The following is a 24390-nucleotide window of genomic DNA, read 5'->3' as shown; positions in this document are numbered from 1 at the left end:
AGCAGCTTGCTGTGCTGTGTGAGGAGGCTGACAGTGAGTGAGGAGGGGGAAGGCAGAAGAGCAGCATTGGGGAAAAGCAGCTTGTTGTGCTGTGTGAAGAGTCTGACAGTGAGTGAGGAGGAGGGAAGCAGGAGAGCATCATTGGGGAAAAGCAGCTTGTTGTGCTGTGTGAGGAGTGTGACAGTGAGTGAGGAGGGGGGAGGCAGGAGAGCATCATTGGGGAAAAGCAGCTTGTTGTGCTGTGTGTGGAGTCTGACAGTGAGTGAGGAGGGGGGAGGCAGGAGAGCATCATTGGGGAAAAGCAGCTTGTTGTGCTGTGTGAGGAGTCTGACAGTGAGTGAGGAGGGGGAGGCAGGGGAGCAGCATTGGGGAAAAGCAGCTTGTTGTGCTGTATGAGGATTCTGACAGTGAGTGAGGAGGGGGAGGCAGGGGAGCAGCATTGGAGAAAAGCAGCTTGTTGTGCTGTGTGAGGAGTGTGACAGTGAGTGAGGAGGGAGGAGGCAGGAGAGCATCATTGGGGAAAAGCAGCTTGTTGTGCTGTGTGAGGAGTGTGACAGTGAGTGAGGAGGGGGGAGGCAGGAGAGCATCATTGGGGAAAAGCAGCTTGTTGTGCTGTGTGAGGAGTGTGACAGTGAGTGAGGAGGGGGAGGCAGGAGAGCAGCATTGGGGAAAAGCAGCTTGTTGTGCTGTGTGAGGAGTCTGGCAGTGAGTGAGGAGGGGGGAGGCAGGAGAGCAGCATTGGGGAAAAGCAGCTTGTTGTGCTGTGTGAAGAGTCTGACAGTGAGTGAGGAGGAGGGAAGCAGGAGAGCAGCATTGGGGAAAAGCAGCTTGTTGTGCTGTGTGAGGAGTGTGACAGTGAGTGAGGAGGGGGGAGGCAGGAGAGCATCATTGGGGAAAAGCAGCTTGTTGTGCTGTGTGAGGAGTGTGACAGTGAGTGAGGAGGGGGAGGCAGGAGAGCAGCATTGGGGAAAAGCAGCTTGTTGTGCTGTGTGAGGAGTCTGACAGTGAGTGAGGAGGGGGAGGCAGGAGAGCAGCATTGGGGAAAAGCAGCTTGCTGTGCTGTGTGAGGAGGCTGACAGTGAGTGAGGAGGGGGAAGGCAGAAGAGCAGCATTGGGGAAAAGCAGCTTGTTGTGCTGTGTGAAGAGTCTGACAGTGAGTGAGGAGGAGGGAAGCAGGAGAGCATCATTGGGGAAAAGCAGCTTGTTGTGCTGTGTGAGGAGTGTGACAGTGAGTGAGGAGGGGGGAGGCAGGAGAGCATCATTGGGGAAAAGCAGCTTGTTGTGCTGTGTGTGGAGTCTGACAGTGAGTGAGGAGGGGGGAGGCAGGAGAGCAGCATTGGGGAAAAGCAGCTTGTTGTGCTGTGTGAGGAGTGTGACAGTGAGTGAGGAGGGGGGAGGCAGGAGAGCATCATTGGGGAAAAGCAGCTTGTTGTGCTGTGTGAGGAGTGTGACAGTGAGTGAGGAGGGGGAGGCAGGAGAGCAGCATTGGGGAAAAGCAGCTTGTTGTGCTGTGTGAGGAGTCTGACAGTGAGTGAGGAGGGGGAGGCAGGAGAGCAGCATTGGGGAAAAGCAGCTTGCTGTGCTGTGTGAGGAGGCTGACAGTGAGTGAGGAGGGGGAAGGCAGAAGAGCATCATTGGGGAAAAGCAGCTTGTTGTGCTGTGTGTGGAGTCTGACAGTGAGTGAGGAGGGGGGAGGCAGGAGAGCAGCATTGGGGAAAAGCAGCTTGTTGTGCTGTGTGAGGAGTGTGACAGTGAGTGAGGAGGGGGGAGGCAGGAGAGCATCATTGGGGAAAAGCAGCTTGTTGTGCTGTGTGAGGAGTGTGACAGTGAGTGAGGAGGGGGAGGCAGGAGAGCAGCATTGGGGAAAAGCAGCTTGTTGTGCTGTGTGAGGAGTCTGACAGTGAGTGAGGAGGGGGAGGCAGGAGAGCAGCATTGGGGAAAAGCAGCTTGCTGTGCTGTGTGAGGAGGCTGACAGTGAGTGAGGAGGGGGAAGGCAGAAGAGCAGCATTGGGGAAAAGCAGCTTGTTGTGCTGTGTGAAGAGTCTGACAGTGAGTGAGGAGGAGGGAAGCAGGAGAGCAGCATTGGGGAAAAGCAGCTTGTTGTGCTGTGTGAGGAGTGTGACAGTGAGTGAGGAGGGGGGAGGCAGGAGAGCATCATTGGGGAAAAGCAGCTTGTTGTGCTGTGTGTGGAGTCTGACAGTGAGTGAGGAGGGGGGAGGCAGGAGAGCAGCATTGGGGAAAAGCAGCTTGTTGTGCTGTGTGAGGAGTGTGACAGTGAGTGAGGAGGGGGGAGGCAGGAGAGCATCATTGGGGAAAAGCAGCTTGTTGTGCTGTGTGAGGAGTGTGACAGTGAGTGAGGAGGGGGAGGCAGGAGAGCAGCATTGGGGAAAAGCAGCTTGTTGTGCTGTGTGAGGAGTCTGACAGTGAGTGAGGAGGGGGAGGCAGGAGAGCAGCATTGGGGAAAAGCAGCTTGCTGTGCTGTGTGAGGAGGCTGACAGTGAGTGAGGAGGGGGAAGGCAGAAGAGCAGCATTGGGGAAAAGCAGCTTGTTGTGCTGTGTGAAGAGTCTGACAGTGAGTGAGGAGGAGGGAAGCAGGAGAGCAGCATTGGGGAAAAGCAGCTTGTTGTGCTGTGTGAGGAGTGTGACAGTGAGTGAGGAGGGGGGAGGCAGGAGAGCATCATTGGGGAAAAGCAGCTTGTTGTGCTGTGTGTGGAGTCTGACAGTGAGTGAGGAGGGGGGAGGCAGGAGAGCAGTATTTGGGAAAAGCAGCTTGTTGTGCTGTGTGAGGAGTCTGACAGTGAGAGAGGCGGGGGAGGCAGGAGAGCATCATTGGGGAAAAGGAGCTTGTTGTGCTGTATGAGGATTCTGACAGTGAGTGAGGAGGGGGAGGCAGGGGAGCAGTGTTGGGGAAAAGCAGCTTGTTGTGCTGTGTGAGGAGTCTAACAGTGAGTGAGAAGGGGGGAGGCAGGAGAGCAGCATTGGGGAAAAGCAGCTTGTTGTGTTGTGTGAGAAGTCTGACAGTGAGTGAGGAGGGGGGAGGCAGGAGAGCATCATTGGGGAAAAGTAGCTTGTTGTGCTGTGTGAGGAGTCTGACAGTGAGTGAGGAGGGGGGAGGCAGGAGAGCAGCATTGGGGAAAAGCAGCTTGTTGTGCTGTGTGAGGATTCTGATAGTGAGTGAGGAGGGGGGAGGCAGGAGAGCATCCTTACAAGTATGCCTCTAGCAGCAAAAAGTCTAGAGCCAGCTCTGAGCATCATCCTTCAATTAAATGTGGTCTTCCTTTAAATTACAGTAATAAGCAGTGCTGTATAAGTGAATGGGGGGGGGGGGGGGGGGGACTGTAGCTGAAATTTACAACTGAGATTCTAAAATTCCACAAATTGCATATTTGACATCTGCGCTTCCTTGAGAATTGGCTGCAGTATCTGAGCAGCGGGCTGTTCCCTCTGAGGCTACATATGCATCAGTTTACAATCTGAAAGGCCTTCCTCATCCTCAGCAGACATGACTGAATGTACTTCCATGCTTCAAAGCATCTCTGATTGCTACAACAACCCCAAATCAGCCAATATTTGCACATCTCACGCAGTTCCGCTCACCTGCGCCACCCCATTCCACTGCCGTTGGAAATCATCGCCTAGCAACAAGATGAAGCAGCAGCCACCCCCGTACACAAACGCTTCCCTGAGCTCATGATTCGGTCTGACAGCTGCGGAGTTAACCCTCCGCGCGCCGCAGAAACACCTCAGGACTTCACAGTGGTTCCTAGGGAAGTGGCGGGGGAGGTGCAGGGGGTTTACAGGGTAACTTAAAAGGGAACTCTAGTTAGAACTACATATAACAATACAGTAACATCATTTGATCGTGTGTGTGTGTGTGTGTGTGTGTGTGTGTGTGTGTGTGTGTGTGTGTGTATATATATATATATATATATATATATATATATACATACATACATACATACAGTATATTTCCCTACAATATATATTTAGGGTCTGCCTCTAATACTGTACTCATGTACTTAAAGGGGCACTACGGTGTAAAATGTAAAATATGTGCAAACATAGACAATTAAAATGTACTAGCCAACCCGCGTCGTAGCATACGCCGCATCTATCTATCTAATAGAGTACGTGCCTCAACCTTGAAGCAAGAAGAAGTAGGCTTTCCATGAGAAAATGTATGCGTGCTCAAACACCAAGTTTAACCCTATCAAGTCTGGCTTTGCAAATCCGGCCTAATTGGCTATTCATGAGGCAATGCTCATGCAAATATGCATTTGCTTTCGCATGCCAAACTATGCAGGGTCAAAAAACCAATACTGCAAAGCGGTCGCCCTGGGGGAATTAGTTCATGCTACATTAGCGCTATACAGGAGCACCACGGGGAGGCTTCCCAATGCCCCCATACAACCGGGGGGCCGCGGGGTCCCAGGCTCTCTCACTGGCTGGGAAGCACAGCGGCACCCCGGAGGGGGAGGCTGGGTGGCGCAGCCAACCCCCCCCAAGCGTGGTCAGTGCCGGGGAGAGTCGTCCGCACCCACCTCCTAATATTAAAAACATGCCCTTACCTTAACGTCCATTGCGTTCTGCAACATGCGCATTAATTGTCTCATGGAAAGCATTTTGTGCAGTTTGTATCCTTTGGAGGCAGGTGGTGGATGGCTTGCTCCGGTGGTGTGAACCCTGGAGTTAGTTGTCTGCGCCATTCCTCCCCCCCCCCCCCTCTGGAGTGCTGTATGTGAGCCAGCCCCGAGCTCTAAAGCTCAGGGTGACCCATGCTTCTCTCCTTTCTCATGTGGTGCCCCCAAGTTAATGCGCATGTAGCAGAACGCAATGGACGTTAAGGTAAGTGCCTGTTTTTAATATTGGGAGCTGGGTGCAGACGGCTCTCCCCGGCGCTGGCCACACTTGGGGGGGGGGGGGTCGTCTGCGCCACCCAGCCTCTCCCTCCTGGGTGCGGCTGTGGTTCCCAGGCAGTGAGAGAGCCTGGGACCCTGCGATCCCCCCGGTTGTATAAAAAGGGGGCATTGGGAATCCTCCCCGTGGCGCTCCTGGATAGTGCTAATGTAGCATGTAGCAGGGTGACCACTTTGCGGTATTGGTTTGTGCATGCATTTGCATGAGCATTGCCTCATGAATAGCCAATTAGGCCAGATTTGCAAAGCCAGACTTGCTAGGGTAAGGCCTCTTTTCCATGGACTGTTGATAGGCAGTGAAATGCCTCTCGAACTCTCAAAACTGCTCACTGCTGCCTGGTAACTGCTTGTTGCTGCCTGGTATCTGCTCACTGCTGCCTGGTAACTGTTTGCTGAGCACACAGCTCAACAGTCCGTGGAAAAGAGGCCTTAAACTTGGTGTTTGAGCACGCATAAATTTTCTCATGCAAAGTACTTCTTCTTCTGGCTTGAAGGTTGAGGCACGCCCTGGGGGCAGAGCACTACTTCTTCTTCTTGCTTGAAGGTTGAGGCACTTACTCTATTATATATATATATAGATGTTTTTTTACAGAGTAAAAGGAGCCATAAATTACTTTTCTCCTATGTTGCTGTCACTTACAGTAGGTAGTAGAAATCTGACAGAAGCGACAGGTTTTGGACTAGTCCATCTCTTCATAGGGGATTCTCAGCAAGGCTTTTATTCCTTATAAAGATGTTCCCTAAAAAGGATTTAAACAATGATGTTGGCCAGCTTTCCTGCTTGCTACACAGTTTTTTGGCAGTTGGAAAGAGTAACTGCCATTAACTAAGTGCTTTTGAAAATAAATACATACCTGAAAATTCCCTATGAAGAGATGGACTAGTCCAAAACCTGTCGCTTCTGTCAGATTTCTACTACCTACTGTAAGTGATAGCAACATAGGAGAAAAGTAATTGATAGCTCATTTTACTCTGGAAAAACTCTGGGCACCATATGTGATGTTTTCGGCACACCGCATGCGACATTTCACGCACACCCGTGCAACGTTTTTGGCGCCCCGAGTTAACATGCAAAGTGCAACGTTTTATGCGCGATAAGTACTTAGCGCCGTAGTTTGGACGTCTTAACCCTTAAGATGTCCAAACTCACTTAAAGCTGGTTAGTGAATCAAGGCCAAAAGGGCTTCAAAGGGCATGTTGCATGATAAGATAAACATGGGTACATAAAGTACCAATCATACTTGCCTGTGTTTCTTTTTATTATTATTCCCATTGCAAATGCTAAAAAAAAAACAGTGTTTCATCTAAGCAGGTTAGGCACTAGGCAGTGGGATTTGAAGTAAAATGCAACAGCTCTCCTGAAAAGTTATTAGATGATAAAACACTTCTATCTGGATGAGCAAACACTCCTGGTGACATGATAGTGATGAAAAGTTGAAAAAAGTAATTACTACTCCGCATGGGAGCTAAATGAACAAGATTGTACACTACACTGATACTCCTGCTTAAAATTCACACTTAGCCAAATAGACTAGCAGGGCTGCTGGGCAACTGGTATTGTTTAAAAGGAAATAAAAATGGCACCCTCCATATCTCTCAGTTCAGGGCCCATGCGCAATTCACTTTTTCACCTGCGTTTTCTCCTAGGTGATATTTTTAAACTTGTCGATAAAATGCAGTTTAAAGAGGATCCGAGATGAAAAACTAACTATAACAAGTAAAGTATCCATATATCTTATCTAAACTTTAAATAGTTTACACGGCATATATAGCTGCTAACAGCTTCCAAAGTTGATGATTATTTATTCCTATGATACAATGAGGGCAGCCATGTTCTGTTTGTCACATTGTCACAGGCTGAGGGCAGGAGATGCTATCAGCTTGCCTATGTGTAAATTCAGTCCCCTCTCCTCCCTCCTCCCCTCTGCCTCTGAAATCTCTGGCTAGTAGCCCCCTCCTTCTCCTGCCCAGACTGAGCTCCCATAAGCCCTTGCTACAGTGCCAAGGCACAAAAGGGTTATGTGGGCGAGGCTTGTTTAATTTCTAGGGAATAGAGTATTAAAACAAAAAAACAAAAAAGAGGATTTGGATTGAGAAATGCCCTATAAACTATATGAAAGAAACACAATTGTGCAATGAGTAAAAGTTTCTCGGATCCACTTTAAACCACCAGCAAGCAAACAAATACTCAAAATAACTTTGATAGTACTATTTACCTTTTTTCTGATACTTTTTCAAGTGCAAAGTGTTGAAAAGTTATTTTAAATTTAAATTGAAAAATTATCTCCTGGTAGAAAACTGAGGTGAAAAAGTTAATTGCATATGGGCCCAGGTGTCCTTTAAACCCTGGTGAATTCTGTTGCTACGTCTGACCCCAAAATACCACACTTTGCTAAGCGCTTCCTAAAAATCTGTCTTGTCAAGCTAAACCAGAGTTGTTAGCCAAGTTAGCGGAGAGCCTTTTCCCTATATGCTGAGAGCTTATGGGATCATATTCAGTAGTCACAGCTGCACTGTGTAAACACATCTGTGTCTGAGGCACAATTGTCATCTGCAAGCAAAACTTCCGCTGCTCTCAGCAGGTGCAAAAGCAACGTCAGGAACCTGTGAAGCGACAACAGAACAACTGATACATTCCAATTGATATTTCATTGTCACTACAGGTTTACAGGCCAAAAGATCGAGCTGTGTATCTGTATTTCCCATTAAAATGTATGGACTGTTTTCAAGCAAAACCACCCAACCCAATCCCTCCCCAACTCCCCCATTCTTCAATAGGGATGATTGTAATCTCCCAAGTACGAACATTTTCACAATTACGTCCATACATAATTCCGATTTGGACATTCAACTGATTATTTTGTGTAATCCAGTCGTAATTCTGCGTGCGTAATTTCCGCAAAATTTCATGTGAACGTAACTACTTTAAGACCACAATGATTGAAATCTACGCCCTGTTTTGACGGCTACCTGGCTGGCAGGCGTAGATTTCAATCGACCGACGCCGCACGTTCTTGCCACTTTCGACCCTCCCGATGATCTCACCGCTGTCTTCCCACCGCAGCTCACTTACTCTGCCTGTCTCTATGACGGCAGAGCCCTGTGAGCCGGTTAGGAGCTACTTTCATTGGCTCATGACCCTGTCTATCAACGTAAGCGGCTCCCATCAGCTTACATGGATAGGCAGGATCAGGAGCTCCTGACCGTCTCACAGGAACTCTGCTGTCATAGAGACGGCAGAGTGGGTGGCCCAGGTTCCCGCCGTGCGGCGGTGATGGCGATTGCGGCGGGTATGTGCGATGATTCATCGTTATTCATCTGTGTTCCACCATTTCTGGTACCAGCGGTCTCTGGTCCTTAAAGAGGAACTCCAGCCTAAACAAACATACTGTCATTAAGTTACATTAGCCATGTTAATTAAAATAGATAGGTAATATAATCTCTTACCCACACTGTTTTAAAACAACAGGCAAATGTTTGATTTCATGACGGCAGCCATCTTTTTGGTTGAAAGGAGGTGACAGGGAGCATGAGACACAGTTCCAACTGTCCTGTGTGCCGTTCTCCCCTTCCAGTTGCTAGGCAACGTGAATAACAACATAGAAAATCCCATCATGCTTTGCACAGCATCAGGGAAAAAAAGCCCAGGCAGTTTTCTTTGATGGGTGAAGCTAAGCTAAAAATGCAGCTAAAAATGATGCTTTGATAAGAAAAACAAAGTTCTGATGCTGTGAAACTGTTAAAGAAACACCAGGCCTTTTCAGTGCTGCTGAGTAGATTTTTAGTCCAGAGGTTCACTTTAAAGAGGAACTCCAGTGAAAATAATGTAATAGAAAAGTGCTTCATTTTTACAATAATTATGTATAAAGGATTTAGTCAGTGTTTGCCCATTGTAAAATATTTTAAATCCCTGATTTACATTCGGACATTTATCACATGGTGACATTTTTACTGCTGGCAGGGGATGTAGCTGCTGCATGCTTTTTTTGGCAGTTGGAAACAGCTGTTAACAGCTATTTCCCACAATGCAACAAGGTTCACAGACAGGAAACTGCCAGGAGTACCATGGTCCTCAGAGTTTCTTGTGGGAGGGGTTGTGCCACCATATCAACCATACAGCGCCCCCCTGATGGTCTGTTTGTGAAAAGGAATAGATTTCTTATGCAAAAGGGGGTATCAGCTACTGATTGGGATAAAGTTCAATTCTTGGTTGGAGTTTCTCTTTAAGGGAGCAGAGACCGCTGGTACTTAAGTGGTAAACTAGTGGTTAACATAGCAAAGCCCCCGTATATGCTATCAAAATTGCTATTAATGTTAAAGGATACCTGAAGTGGCATGTGACATGGTGAGATAGACATGTGTATGTACAGTGCCAAGCACACAAATCACTAGGCTGCGTTCCTTTTATTCTTTCTCTGTCTGAAAGAGTTAAAAATTCAGGTATGGAAGTGGCAGTTTCTGCCCGGGTCGGGAGTGGGTCAGACTATAGCGTAACCCTCACTGATTAGTAATTACAGACATAAAATATTTTCCTGTCAGTAAATGGCTTCTGAAAACATGAAAGAGATTAAAAGGGTCAATAATTCATAGATTTTAGCTCTGGCATACGTCAGTGAAGGTGTCATTGAGCAGAGACAACGAAGCAGTAAAAACTGAAAAACTAGATTTAAATACAAAATAAAACTGTGGCATATTTTAAAAAGTCATTTTTAGGAGAAGGAGGATGGATACAATTGTTTTTCTCATCAGTTAATTTTCACCTCGGAAGTCCTTTAAGGAGAAGGGTTTTCAAAACGCAAAAGGAACATGGTTTTTAAACTCAGAAAAATGACAGTTTAGGAACCGGTTTTCCTTAGCATTTTTAAAAGCCATTTTCTCAAAAACTACAAGGCCTTTTTAAAAAATGATTTGTTTGCCTTGTTCCCACTGTTCCTCTGAACACACATAGCCCTGTTGATGATAGCATGTATGGAGGGCTCTGCTATTACCCGCTAAAGTCGGCACGGAACTACGTGAAAATAAAGCAAAATTACGGTTCCTGATTATGTTTACAAACAAAATGAATTACGATTTTACAATTGTGAATTACCGTGCAAAATTAGGATTATGTGAAATTTGTGCTGATCACTATTCCCAAACCTCACTCAAACTTTCATTTCGAAGCCGATGATATTGGCACCGCGGCTAAGGGGCGCCAGGCACTTATTTTGGGGACAAGTGGAGTGGTTGTGAGTTCAGCTACGATGTAACCATCGATGTTAGCAAATATTAGTAGGGCAGGTACGTTAGTGTAAGGGGATTGGTAGGGGTTCAGCCACAATACAGCTGAGCTCCTTGGGTTGGTATACAGCAGTAATATAGTGGGGAGGGAGGTAGTGTTGGGCGAACATCTAGATGTTCGGGTTCGGGCCGAACAGGCCGAACATGGCCGCGATGTTCGGGTGTTCGACCCGAACTCCGAACATAATGGAAGTCAATGGGGACCCGAACTTTTGTGGTTTGTAAAGCCTCCTTACATGCTACATACCCCAAATTTACAGGGTATGTGCACCTTGGGAGTGGGTACAAGAGGAAAAAAAAATTTAGCAAAAAGAGCTTATAGTTTTTGAGAAAATCGATTTTAAAGTTTCAAAGGGAAAACTGTCTTTTAAATGCGGGAAATGTCTGTTTTCTTTGCACAGGTAACATGCTTTTTGTCGGCATGCAGTCATAAATGTAATACATATAAGAGGTTCCAGGAAAAGGGACCGGTAATGCTAACCCAGCAGCAGCACACGTGATGGAACAGGAGGAGGGTGGCGCAGGAGGAGAAGGCCACGCTTTGAGACACAACAACCCAGGCCTTGCATGAGGACAAGAAGCGTGCGGATAGCATGCTTTGTACCACCATGCAGTCATAAATGTAATAAAGATAAGTGGTTCAATAAACAGGGACCACGTGGCAACGCTAACCCAGCAGCAGCACACGTGATGGAACAGGAGGAGGCGCAGGAGGAGAAGGCCACGCTTTGTGAGACACAACAACCCAGGCCTTGCATGAGGACAAAAAGCGTGCGGATAGCATGCTTTGTACCGCCATGTAGTCATAAATGTAATAAAGATAAGAGGTTCAATAAACAGGGACCACGCGGCAACGCTAACCCAGCAGCAGCAGCAGCAGCAGCACACGTGATGGAACAGGAGGAGGCGCAGGAGGAGAAGGCCACGCTTTGTGAGACACAACAACCCAGGCCTTGCATGAGGACAAAAAGCGTGCGGATAGCATGCTTTGTACCGCCATGTAGTCATAAATGTAATAAAGATAAGAGGTTCCATAAACAGGGACCGGCAACGGTAACCCAGCAGCAGCAGCAGCAGCAGCAGCACACGTGATGGAACAGGAGGAGGCGCAGGAGGAGAAGGCCACGCTTTGTGAGACACAACAACCCAGGCCTTGCATGAGGACAAAAAGCGTGCGGATATAGCAGCAATGCTTTTTGCCGCCATGCAGTCATAAATGTAATACAGATGAGAGGTTCAATAAACAGGGACCGGAAACGCTAAACCATCCCAGATGTTCATCGGTCATGTTACTTGGTTGGGGTCCAGGAGTGTTGCGTAGTCGTTTCCAATCCAGGATTGATTCATTTTAATTTGAGTCAGACGGTCTGCATTTTCTGTGGAGAGGCGGATACGCCGATCTGTGATGATGCCTCCGGCAGCACTGAAACAGCGTTCCGACATAACGCTGGCTGCCGGGCAAGCCAGCACCTCTATTGCGTACATTGCCAGTTCGTGCCAGGTGTCTAGCTTCATGCCCGGTTTCAGGTCCAGCGGTGCCAGCCACAAATCCGTCTGTTCCTTTATTCCCCTCCAAATTTCCTCCCCTGTGTGCTGCTTATCCCCAAGGCAGATCAGCTTCAGCAACGCTTGCTGACGCATGCCAACAGCTGTGCTGCACTGCTTCCACGATCCTACTGCTGCTGGTGCTGGGTTAGCATTTCCGGATGAGGTACAGCTTTGAGATGCGTTGGAGGAGAAGGAGTCAGAGAGGTAGGTGCTGCTGTTGTTATCCAGCTGTTTGCGGCGTGGGCAACACCCGCGCCGTAGCAGGTGAGGAATCGCTGCCAGGCTCCACAAGGTTCACCCAGTGCGCGGTAAGGGAGATGTATCGACCCTGGCCGAACGCACTCGTCCAGGTGTCAGTGGTGAGGTGAACCTTGCAGGCAACGGCATTCTTCAAGCTTCGGGTTATTTAGCTGACCACGTGCTCATGCAACTCAGGCACTGCAGAGCGCGCAAAGTGGTAGCGGCTGGGAACCACGTAACGTGGGATGGCCACTGACATCATGCCCTTGAAGCTGTTTGTCTCCACCACTCGATATGGCAGCATTTCGCAGGCCAGAAGCTTGGCTATGCTGGCTGGCTGTTACTGCCACGGCCCGGGGGTCATTTGCTGGCAATTTCCTCTTGTGCTCAAACATCTCAGAGACAGACAACTCAACCGTAGCGCTGCACACCGAAGGGCTGTTGGTTGTTGTGTTTGATGAACACTGGGAGACCTCAAGAGCACTAGTCCGGAAAGTGACAGTGTCAGCATCGTCTGATGTTTGTGAATGTTGTGAACCACGCAATGGCTGGGCTACTGCTGCTGCTGAGGCGGGTCTGGTGGTGAGTCTGGTGAACCCAAGGGAGGCAGTGTTGCTGGTGGTACCCTGTCCTGCCGCGTTTGCCCACAGAGTGGGATGTTTGGATAGAATGTGGCGGCTCATGCTGGTGGTGGAGAGGTTGTTAATACTTTTCCCCCTGCTCAGGCGGGTCTTGCACACCTTGCAAATCGCCATGGTAACATCCTCAGTGCAGTCTTCAAAGAAAGCCCAGACTTTAACTGGCTGAGGACTCGGACCTCGTGCGTGATGTGCTGGTGCTGCTTAACCCACTGCTGGACGCTTGAGAGGTCATCCAAGTAATTATCTGGTCCTGTTCTTTTGGATCTGTGAGGGTTGTTGTCCTGGACAACATGGGCAGTATTGAGTGGGTTTTCTTGGGTGCTCCCCTGTGGCCTGTACGTGAACCGTCAGGGGAAACACCTCTTCCCTTGCCCCTCCCTCTTTCACCGGATTTCTTCCTCATTTCACTTATCCTTAAAGTACACGCTGACTGGCAGCAGTACAGTGGCAGTACAGAAATGCTATACAGTGGTGGGTGAGCGGTGTACCACTATTGTCAGCAGTGACACAGAGCACAATGCTATACAGTGGCGGGTGAGCGGTGTACTACTGTTCCCAGCAGACACAGAGTGGAAGTAAACACAATGCTATATAGTGTGGCTGAGCCGTGTACACAGAGTGGCATTAAACACAATGCTATATAGTCTGCTATATAGTCACCCCGAACAGGGTGATGTTCTGCAGAACCCGAACAGTGGCAAACACTGTTCGCCCAACACTACTGGGAGGGAACGCAGATTTTAGTACCTAAACACACGATACAACATGTTTTCCGGGGTCGGACTCTGAGGCACATACAGATGGTCCCGATCATCATCCTCATCATACAACTCTTCTCCTGAGTCTGACCCACCCACCACCTCTGCCACCCCAACATCCCCAGACACAGACCCCTCATCGTCCTCAACATTAACTTGGGATGCTGGCCTGAGCCAGACCTCCTCCTCCACATCAGGCCCCATCATCTCCTCAATGGCAGCCCTCATTAATCGCTCTGGCGACGGACTGATGGACACAACGTTCTCCTCCGGGGAGGGCTGCTGCTGACCACTGGCTGCTGGGGTGGATGTTATAGCTTGCGTGGGGCGTTGGCTGTTGCTGTTGTTGGGAGTGCTGCTCACAGCGGAGGTCTCTGGGGAACTCATGTTGAGCTCATATAGTGGTTGACGGTGAGTGGAGTATTACTGATCCCAGCAATATACACACTGACTGGCAGAGTACGCAATGCTATATAGTGTGGCTGAGCGGTGTACACAGAGTGGCAGTAAACACAATGCTATATAGTCTGGCTGAGCGAGCGGTGTACTACTGTTCCCAGCAGAATCAGAGTGGCAGTAAACAATGGTATATAGTCTGGCTGAGCGGTGTACACAGAGTGTCAGTAAACAATGGTATATAGTCTGGCTGAGCGAGCGGTGTACTACTGTTCCCAGCAGAATCAGAGTGGCAGTAAACAATGGTATATAGTCTGGCTGAGCGGTGTACACAGAGTGTCAGTAAACAATGGTATATAGTCTGGCTGAGCGGTGTACACACAATGCTATATAGTCTGCTATATAGTGTCAGTAAACAATGGTATATAGTCTGGCTGAGCGAGCGGTGTACTACTGTTCCCAGCAGAATCAGAGTGGCAGTAAACAATGGTATATAGTCTGGCTGAGCGGTGTACACAGAGTGTCAGTAAACAATGGTATATAGTCTGGCTGAGCGAGCGGTGTACTACTGTTCCCAGCAGAATCAGAGTGGCAGTAAACAATGGTATATAGTCTGGCTGAGCGGTGTACACAGAGTGTCAGTAAACAATGGTATATAGTCTGGCTGAGCGGTGTACACACAATGCTATATAGTCTGCTATATAGTGTCAGTAAACAATGGTATATAGTCTGGCTGAGCGAGCGGTGTACTACTGTTCCCAGCAGAATCAGAGTGGCAGTAAACAATGGTATATAGTCTGGCTGAGCGGTGTACACAGAGTGTCAGTAAACAATGGTATATAGTCTGGCTGAGCGAGCGGTGTACTACTGTTCCCAGCAGAATCAGAGTGGCAGTAAACAATGGTATATAGTCTGGCTGAGCGGTGTACACAGAGTGTCAGTAAACAATGGTATATAGCCTGGCTGAGCGAGCGGTGTACTACTGTTCCCAGCAGAATCAGAGTGGCAGTAAACAATGGTATATAGTCTGGCTGAGCGGTGTACACAGAGTGTCAGTAAACAATGGTATATAGTCTGGCTGAGCGGTGTACACACAATGCTATATAGTCTGCTATATAGTGTCAGTAAACAATGCTATATAGTGTGGCTGAACGAGCGGTGTACTACTGTTCCCAGCAGACACAGAACAGTACACAGAATGCTATATAGTGTGGCTGAACGAGCGGTGTACTACTGTTCCAAGCAGACACAGAACAGTACACAGAATGCTATATAGTGTGGCTGAACGAGCGGTGTACCACTGTTCCCAGCAGACACAGAACAGTACACAGAATGCTATATAGTGTGGCTGAACGAGCGGTGTACTACTGTTCCCAGCAGACACAGAACAGTACACAGAATGCTATATAGTGTGGCTGAACGAGCGGTGTACTACTGTTCCCAGCAGACACAGAACAGTACACAGAATGCTATATAGTGTGGCTGAACGAGCGGTGTACTACTGTTCCCAGCAGACACAGAACAGTACACAGAATGCTATATAGTGTGGCTGAACGAGCGGTGTACCACTGTTCCCAGCAGACACAGAACAGTACACAGAATGCTATATAGTGTGGCTGAACGAGCGGTGTACTACTGTTCCCAGCAGACACAGAACAGTACACAGAATGCTATATAGTGTGGCTGAACGAGCGGTGTTCTACTGTTCCCAGCAGACACAGAACAGTACACAGAATGCTATATAGTGTGGCTGAACGAGCGGTGTACTACTGTTCCCAGCAGACACAGAACAGTACACAGAATGCTATATAGTGTGGCTGAACGAGCGGTGTACCACTGTTCCCAGCAGACACAGAACAGTACACAGAATGCTATATAGTGTGGCTGAACGAGCGGTGTACTACTGTTCCCAGCAGTGACACACAATGACTGGGGGGGACCCTGGCTAGCGTGGCTGGAGCGCGAACTACCCTGCCTGCCTACCCAAAGCTAAACCCACAGACAAATGGCGGAGATATGACGTGGTTCGGGTATTTATTTACCCGAACCACGTGACAGTTCGGCCAATCAGAGCGCGTTCGGGTCCGAACCACGTGACCCGTTCGGCCAATCACAGCGCTAGCCGAACGTTCGGGGAACGTTCGGCCATGCGCTCTTAGTTCGGCCATATGGCCGAACGGTTTGGCCGAGCACCGTCAGGTGTTCGGCCGAACTCGAACATCACCCGAACAGGGTGATGTTCTGCAGAACCCGAACAGTGGCGAACACTGTTCGCCCAACACTAGAGGGAGGTTAGTGTTAGATGTGGAGGGGGGTACTCTTTGGGTGTATAGGCTCATCAATGGTGCTTATACACCCAAAGATGGGCTTACAATCTACCCTTAGTCATGAGTACACATTTCACATTTTAATTTTGTAATGCAACATTTCAGGAAAAATCTTTTAATTCATTTCTTTGTAAACATAATCAGCAGAGCAGGGTCATCTACCAGGCAACCTAGGCAGGTGCTTGGGGCCTAGTGGATGGCAAGGGGCCCACCTGCCACCTTCTCTGACCTCTCTCCACTTCAGCTTACCAAAAGGACCACAAAGGAACCCCAAATCTATCGTCACCAAAATTCCTATGTATGTTAAGGAGAATACTGGTAACGAGATGAAACAAGAAAATTGATTTTAAAAATGCAAGCGAAAAATGTTTTTTAAACTACCTATTTTTGAATTTTTTTTTTCCAAAAAGACCCTAAGTAGTTTTTGAGAAAGTGAATTTTAAAAATGCAAAGGAAAGATGCTTTTTAATCTCAGAAAAATTACAGTTTAAAAAAACCTTTTTCCCTTTGCATTTTTTTAAATCAATTTTCTCAAAAACTACAAGGTCTTTTTAAAAAAAGAAGACAATTGACTTATTCCCATTCTTCTCCTTACGCAAAAAAATATGTAACATTACAAATGGACTATACAAAATTAACTGGATGTCAAAATCGTCATTACATATTACGTTCTTCGGTAAGTTCAGCTTCCTCAGAGGTCCTACACAACGGTCTGACTGTTTGGATTGAAGCGGGCAAAGACTTCATTGGGGGTTAATGTCGCCAATTATTGTGGATGGAGTTGTGACTCATTGTTAGCTCATGTAGTTAGCTCGGGTCTACAGCTGGCCATACACTGGTCAATGTGGCCAACAGATAGATCCCTCTCAGATCATTATCTGATCATAGAGGGATCTATCTGATCGAATCCCTTCATACAATGTATGCAGATAAAATGGATTGATAACCTGTGCACACTTCCTGCCAGTTGATGATTGTTGGCTTTCAGTTGCACTACCAAGTGCTCTAACAATAGAGCAGGAGGGAGAGTGTTTAGCTGTCCTTACAAATTACATTTTGGTAAGAAAGCAGTGCCTGCCTGCTCCTCAGACCCATTATGATGGCAGAGGGCAATATTTGGGGGAAAGGGCAGGTAGCATTGGATCTGCACTTTTCTAGATGCTTTTACTGGAGTAAAATTAACCTCTAAGTAATTTTTTTTTTTACAACTTTTAAATTCTTTGGTAAAGCTACCCAGTCTAACCTTAGAGCATTATCCCCCCATCTCTTTTCTTTTGTCTGTCTGTGCGTACCTTTAGAGCAGGAAGAGGAGGAGCAGCAGATTGCACTGTAGAGAAAGTTCCTCTATGAACCCTTACACAATCTGGGTTGTAAGCAGGATGGTAAGCGTTTACAGTTATTGGTACTGGATGCCATTTTCACCTTACCTTCTCTGCACTGTGCTGGGGTACAGCTTCATAAGCGCCAAGGATTGATGTGCCATTTGTGCACTGTTTTATCGCTAGCTCCAGCCATTTCCAGCCGCCAGCAGAAGCCAGATGCCAGACTTGAGCACCTGTCAGGTGTAGAATCCGCCGCTGTGCAGCCAGCCAAGTGAAGTAAACCTAAAGCAAGCAGATACATCGCATTTTAAAAGGGGGACCGCAGCAATGGTGCCTTCCAACTTCTTCTCAATTCAAGCTTTATTTATAGGGAATAGTGATCACAGCAACCAAATTCCTTCCAGGTGTCATGTATGATGAAACTTTGCCATTGCTTATGGGCAATCTTTACTTCAGCTTGTTTACTAAACACAGGTATCCCATAGGATAACTAACTGTGAGACAAGCTGACACATCATTGCATTCCAGCAGATCTGGAGGTGTGTTTTTGAGAATTGTTTTGCAAAAAAAGGCTTGTATTGAAGAATCAATATTTTTACCACAAAACAGGGAAAAAATGTATTTTTACTGCGAAAATGTGAAAACTCAGTCTTTTTATCGTGAAAATTTGTGAATTTGAGACAAGCTGACACATCACTGCATTCCAGCAGATCTGGAGGTGTGTTTTTGAGATTTTTTTTTGCAAAAAAAAGCATGTATTGAAAAAATCACTATGTTTACTGCAAAAATAGGGAAAAATTTTATTTTTACTTTGAAAATTTGTGAAAAACAAGAAAATATTTACGATGGTATTTTTATTTGCTTGAAAATCAAATTTTACATTATTTTCTCGAAAATTAATGGGCACAAAATATTTGCCAAATTACATTGACAGGTGGTGAATTCACAGCCTGTCAGTTGCCTGACCGTGTGAAAGATCCCAAGTGTAGAGTCCCTTAACCACTTCTTCCACCACTACAGTATATCTACGTCCTCTGTGAATTCATCTAAGCCCTGAGGACGTAGATATGTTGTGTAGCAGAAGCTCAGCTGTGCACGGTTGGGCATTGCTCCTGTGCACACCTCCAGCACTATCTGCTGCAGCACTAATTGGTGAAAGCAAATATATGTTCCCTGATTTTTAACATTAAAAAATACTTTTATTTTCTCAGTTCATAGTGAAAAATACACACCGTAGCATTATTTCAGAATCAAATGTCTTCACCATGAATTGTCACAGGAATGTAATTTAAAGGGAACCCGAGGTGGGAGGGATATGAAGACTGTCATATTTAATTCCTTGTAAACAATGCCAGTTGCCTGGCAGCCCTGTTGATCTGGCATTCATAGAGTCAAAACCCTGGAACAAGCATATGGCTAATCAGGTAAAACCTGTATCAGCTGAGTCAGAGTACCTGATCTTCTGCATGCTTTTTCAGGGTCTATGACCAAAAGTATTAGAGACACAGGATCAGGAAAACTGCTGGACAAATGGTATTGTTTAAAAGGAAATAAATATGGCAGCCTTTTAAACTGGAATTGGTAAAACTGAGAAATAATGTGTTTTTTTCTATTTTTTTTTTTATTTTTAAAATGCATAGAAAACTAAATTGTTAGAGGGAAAAAACTGCCATACAATGAATGCCTAGTTAGTTTTGAAAAAAGCAATAAATATTTAATTTAGGTGTCATAAATCGGGATAACGTTATTGCTGATTAAATAGGGACATAGCTAAAATGACAAAACTGCTCTGGTCCATAAGTGGGAAACAAGATCTAGGTGCAAAGAGATTAAGCACATGTTCCCCTGAGAAACACAGATTCACACAGTTATCTCAATAGTCCTGGAGTATAGCAGGCTGGCACAATGGAGCTGGGAGGATTCATAAGTTCTGTTCTTGTTTGTTTTAATTAATTGTGACAAGTGAAGTGAAATTTAGTGATGAGCACAGATTTTGCATAGACATAATTTTGCAGCGAAATTTGCAATTATGATGCAAAATCGTACTGCGAAATTTCAGGGGAAATTTTGTCTGTAATTGTAATCATTCGTGATTTTGCTTAATTGCCATGTGATTAATTTCGTGCCAACTTTAGCGGTGAACGGCAAAGCCAAAAAAATTGTTTTTCAAAAAGACCTTGTAGTTAAAGTGGATCCAAGATGAACTTTTACTCATTGCAAAATTGTGCTCCTTTTCTATAGTTTATAGGGCATTCCTCAAGCCAAATACTTTTTTTGTTTTAATACTCTAATTCCCTATAAACTAAACAAGCCTTGCCCACGGCTTTTCAGAGAGCCTTGGCACTCAGTCCTCTCAGGTAGCAAGGGCTTATGGGAGCTCAGTCTGGGCAGGAGGAGGAGGAGGTTACTAGCCAGAGATTTCAGAGGCAGAGGGGAGTGAAGTTTTCACAGGTTGAGGGGTGGAGATGCAAATAAGCTTGCCTGTGTGCAACAGTAATCACAAGCAGGACATGGCTGCTGTCATTGTATCACAGGAATAAATAATCATAAACTGTTGAAGCTGTTTGCAGCCATATTTGCTGTGTAAACTATCTAAACTTTAGATAAGATATATAGACAAGTTACTTGTTATAGTTAGTTTTTCATCTCAGATCTGCTTTAATATATGTGCTTGCTGGGACAGTACTTATGCCCAATGTTATGCACTCAGGGTTTAATGGTCTTGGTGTTGGGCACAGAGACATACAGCACACCGGTGAATTGATGAACTTTTGAATCTACTTTGCACTGAACTTTTTAGATGAACCCTAGACCACTGCCTACACAGCCTTCAGAGAAATCAGCCCTGATGGCCACTGCAGCTGGGCACGGGCTGGCGCTGGGTCAGGTGGCGCGTTGAGCATACCGATTAATTTCAATCTCATTACTGCAAAGTATCTAAGGTTACTTCCTATGCAGTTTCACTCTACATGTGCTCTTTAATAATCCAGCCAGTGACATCTCTATAGGGTGAAGGTGATGAGCGATTTCGCGGACACTCCAGTATAATCTGTTACGCCGCTGTAACCGCCGAGACTTCAGGATTTCCATCTCTTTAGTATCTACATCACGGGGAAGCTTAAGAGGTCATTAATTAAACGGAAAAATGCGGTGAAAGGCGGAAAAAAATGGAGAGCCTTATCATTTCATTTGGCTACCAGCTGACACCTTGGGGGACTCCCGGCTCACCAAAGGTCGACCTTAAACCGCACGCTTTAGGCTTCCTGCGCTCCCAGCCAACGCTCACACAGGGCAAGCTCAGTCAAGCATGAAAAGCGCAGTGATTCAACATGAAGTCAATTAGACCTCGGACAATAATGGTTTGTGTGAGAGAAAGCGGCTGGAAGCTGACTGGAATACTAAAACTCAGGCCCTGACTGGCTGTGGGAAACGAGGAGGCTGAGAGGCTACGGGGAACGAGGTACAGAAAGTTCCTAATGGAGAGTATAAACCCTCTGTCTGGTCTCTGGAGGAATCATGGGAACTTAAAGCAACAAAGGACGGCCATACTATCCCAGGAATAAAAAAAACACATAGAAAAGTAGATAAATACTTCTACTTACATTATATGTATTGTACTGTCCACGCTTTTATTTCAGTGAATTTTATATATAAATAAAGTAAATTGTTCCTGGCATTTTCCATCTTAACTGCCTCTGATTGAAGCCAATTCTGAGGTCATCTCCTCCCTTAACTCTTTTTCTCTCCTAGAACCTGCACTGTCATAGCTAGCTTGCTTTGTAAACACATGTGAGCACAGCATAGATCATATCTCAGCAGCTTATCACTAAACTGCCCTCAGCCAATCAGTGAGGAGCAAGAATGTGGGAGGGGAAATAACAAGCTTCCCCCTCCCCAGCAATGTAGCAAATGAAGCCAGGCTGACTGAGATAAGATTAATTACACTAGAAATGTTTAAAAGTTATGTTTATTTTGGAATGCTTGCAATGCAGTCAGGACGTAGACTGCATAATAAACGCAGATCAATGGGTAAATAGAATTTGATTTTATGGCTTCAAAAGCTGTCTACACTTTCACACCTGAGCTCTTCCCTCATCGCCCTGCTCACGATACCAATAACGCAACATGAGGTTTTGCTAGATTTAAAGAAAAAAAAATCTCTACAGAACTTAAAGAGAACCTGAGATCAAGCAAACATATGGATTTATACTTACCGGCGTCTTCCTCCAGCCCCCTGTAGGCTATGGGCTTTCTGGCCGTCCTCCTGGGCCACTCCATTCTCCTACAGTCAGCCCCGGTACTCTGGGAGTGTTGAGCATGCACCAACCTGGCCCTGCATGTCCACGGTCCCTCTCCCATTAACCGGGAATATGCAGTTAGTTAACCTCCCTGGCGGTGAATTTCTGTCTGGAATTGGAGTCAAAAGCGGTACATTTTTTTCAAGTATTTTAGGCCTCCAATTCTTAAATCATAACTCGCCAAAATATGTCAGAATACAAGCTTGGTAGACATTCTGCATATAAATAAAAGGCCAGAACACACATTAATTACATTTATGAATAAACTTGAAAAATTTTTTGAAACTGTACAAATAAGGCAGACGGAGAGTAGTCAAAATCCAGGCAGAGGTCGGTGCAGGCGGCAGGCAGAGAGTAGTCAAAATCCAGGCAGAGGTTGGTGCATGCAGCAGGCAGAGAGTAGTCAAAATCCAGGCAGAGGTTGGTGCAGGCGGCATACAGAGAGTAGTCAAAATCCAGGCAGAGGTCGGTGTAGGCGGCAGGCAGAGAGTAGTCAAAGTCCAAGCAGAGGTCGGTGCAAACGGCAAGCAGAGAGTAGTCAAAATCCAGGCAGAGGTTGATGCAGGCGGCAGGCAGAGAGAAGTCAAAATCCAGGCAGAGGTCGGTGCAGGCGGCAGGCAGAGAGTAGTCAAAATCCAGGCAGAGGTCAGTGCAGGCGGCAGGCAGAGACTAGTCAAAATTCAGGCAGAGGTCAGTGCAGGCAGCAGGCAGAGACTAGTCAAAATCCAGGCACAAGTCAGTGCAGGCAGCAGTCAGAGACTAGTCAAAATCCAGGCACAGGTTGTTGCAGGCGGCAGGCAGAGAGCAGTCAAAATCCAGGCAGAGGTCGGTGCAGGCGGCATACACAGAGTAGTCAAAATCCAGGCAGAGGTCAGTGCAGGCGGCAGGCAGAGAGTAGTCAAAATCCAGACAGAGGTCGGTGTAGGCGGCAGGCAGAGAGTAGTCAAAATCCAGGCAGAGGTCAGTGCAGGCGGCAGGCAGAGAGTAGTCAAAATCCAGGCAGAGGTCGGTGCAGGCGGCAGGCAGAGAGTAGTCAAAATCCAGGCAGAGGTCAGTGCAGACGGCAGGCAGAGAGTAGTCAAAATCCAGGCAGAGGTCGGTGTAGGCGGCAGGCAGAGAGTAGTCAAAATCCAGGCAGAGGTCAGTGCAGGCGGCAGTCAGAGACTAGTCAAAATCCAGGCACAGGTCGGTGCAGGCGGCAGGCAGAGAGTAGTCAAAATACAGGCAGAGGTCGGTGGCGGTGCAGGCGGCAGACGCAGAGTAGTCAAAATCCGTAGGTGCCTTCATGTGCTTCACTTTACTTCCTGGTAGGGTCCCCGGCCAGGCCCAAGAATCCCTCGGGCCTCATACACGTCTCTCCCTTGTGATGTCCTATTGTGGGACTGGACGGTGTAATGGTTAAGGGCTCTGCCTCTGACACAGGAGACCAGGGTTCGAATCTTGGCTCTGCCTGTTCAGTAAGCCAGCACCTATTCAGTAGGAGACCTTAGGCAACTCTCCCTAACACTGCTACTGCCTATAGAGCGCCCCCTAGTGGCTGCAGCTCTGGCGCTTTGAGTCCACCAGGAGAAAAGCGCAATATAAATGTTATTTGTCTTGTCTTATTGACGGCCCTGTCTGTTCGGGTTATTATTAGCACCTCAAGTATTTGTCTTTGGTAAGCTGCAGCTGTAAGTTTTACCGAGATGTACCGAAGTTGCGTAATGTAAAGAGACTGAAATAAATAACAATAATCTTGTAACTGTTCATCCACAATTTAGCCCCCATATATTGAAGTGTTATATATCCACTATGGAAAGCGAAACAGGGTGCCCACACACACTTACAGATTTACTCACCGGTAGGTTTATTAAAACCACTACAAGAAAAAAAACAAAGCAGAGCAGATGCTGCAGAAATGCTCAGCGCAAGCAGTCAGAATCCTTCCTCTTAGCATCTGATCCGCTGCTGCATCTGTTTTGCGCTGATCCTCCTTGCGCTGGCTTTGATAAATCTGTCTCTCAGCTCCACAATCAGAGGGAAGGATAGAAATGGAGCAGGCTTTTCTGTCAGGATTCTCAGAGGATGCGACAGGGAATGTATAGACATGAGATTATTGCTCGAGGAGACGAGAGATTTCTGCAGATGGCGACTGATATCTCGTCTCCTCAAAGGCAGAACAGTGTGCTTCCCTCCAAATGTAGCACAGGGGCCCCAGAGCCAGTTATTTACCCCTGAGGTCTGTATTGGTAGCAATGCTTTGTCATATCAGGACACAGAAAAAAAACATGTTTTCCATTTCCAGATATTATTTCAGTACTAGTAAAAAGGCCTGCCTGCGAAAAGCGGGCGCTGCCGCTAGGCCACGACCGCGAAACCCCGGCAACGCGCATACCGATGCGTCCTGCTCACCTGGCCCCCACCGCTGTCCGAAGTATATGCACACAGGGAGATGTCACTTGCTTGGCAGTTGGAAAAAGCTGTTATTTCCCACAATGCAATGAGGTTCACAGACAGCAAACTGTCAAGTCTGGAAGCACTGATACAGGGGCAGGATGACACAGAGACAGTGCTTTTATTACATAGGACTAGGGACCTTAGCCCGTTTAATAACGGGCTCTAGGTGTGTCACCACCGCCACCTGTCAGCGCGCATGCCTGCTCGCTGTGCACACGCCCGCGCACA

At 46.9% G+C, this 24390-nt stretch overlaps 1 long non-coding RNA gene across 2 annotated transcripts in view; it reads right to left on the bottom strand.

Annotated features, from left to right (window-relative positions):
• Window positions 1–24170, bottom strand: part of LOC137561785 (uncharacterized) — a 42792-nt gene extending 18622 nt beyond the window's left edge. Inside the window, exons 1-3 of one of the 2 annotated variants that reach the window (XR_011030111.1) lie at window positions 24118–24164; window positions 21643–21835; window positions 17534–17710 (exon numbers count right to left, since the gene is read on the bottom strand). This is a non-coding gene — a long non-coding RNA (uncharacterized lncRNA). Of the gene's footprint in view, window positions 1–17533; window positions 17711–21642; window positions 21836–24117 lie in introns of both variants that reach the window. The other variant, XR_011030112.1, reaches the window with a different exon arrangement.
• Window positions 24171–24390: the final 220 nt, after the last annotated feature.

Source organism: Hyperolius riggenbachi, chromosome 3 (assembly GCF_040937935.1).
Source record: "Hyperolius riggenbachi isolate aHypRig1 chromosome 3, aHypRig1.pri, whole genome shotgun sequence".
Lineage (NCBI taxonomy): Eukaryota > Metazoa > Chordata > Amphibia > Anura > Hyperoliidae > Hyperolius > Hyperolius riggenbachi.
This window is presented reverse-complemented; position numbering and strand designations above follow the sequence as displayed.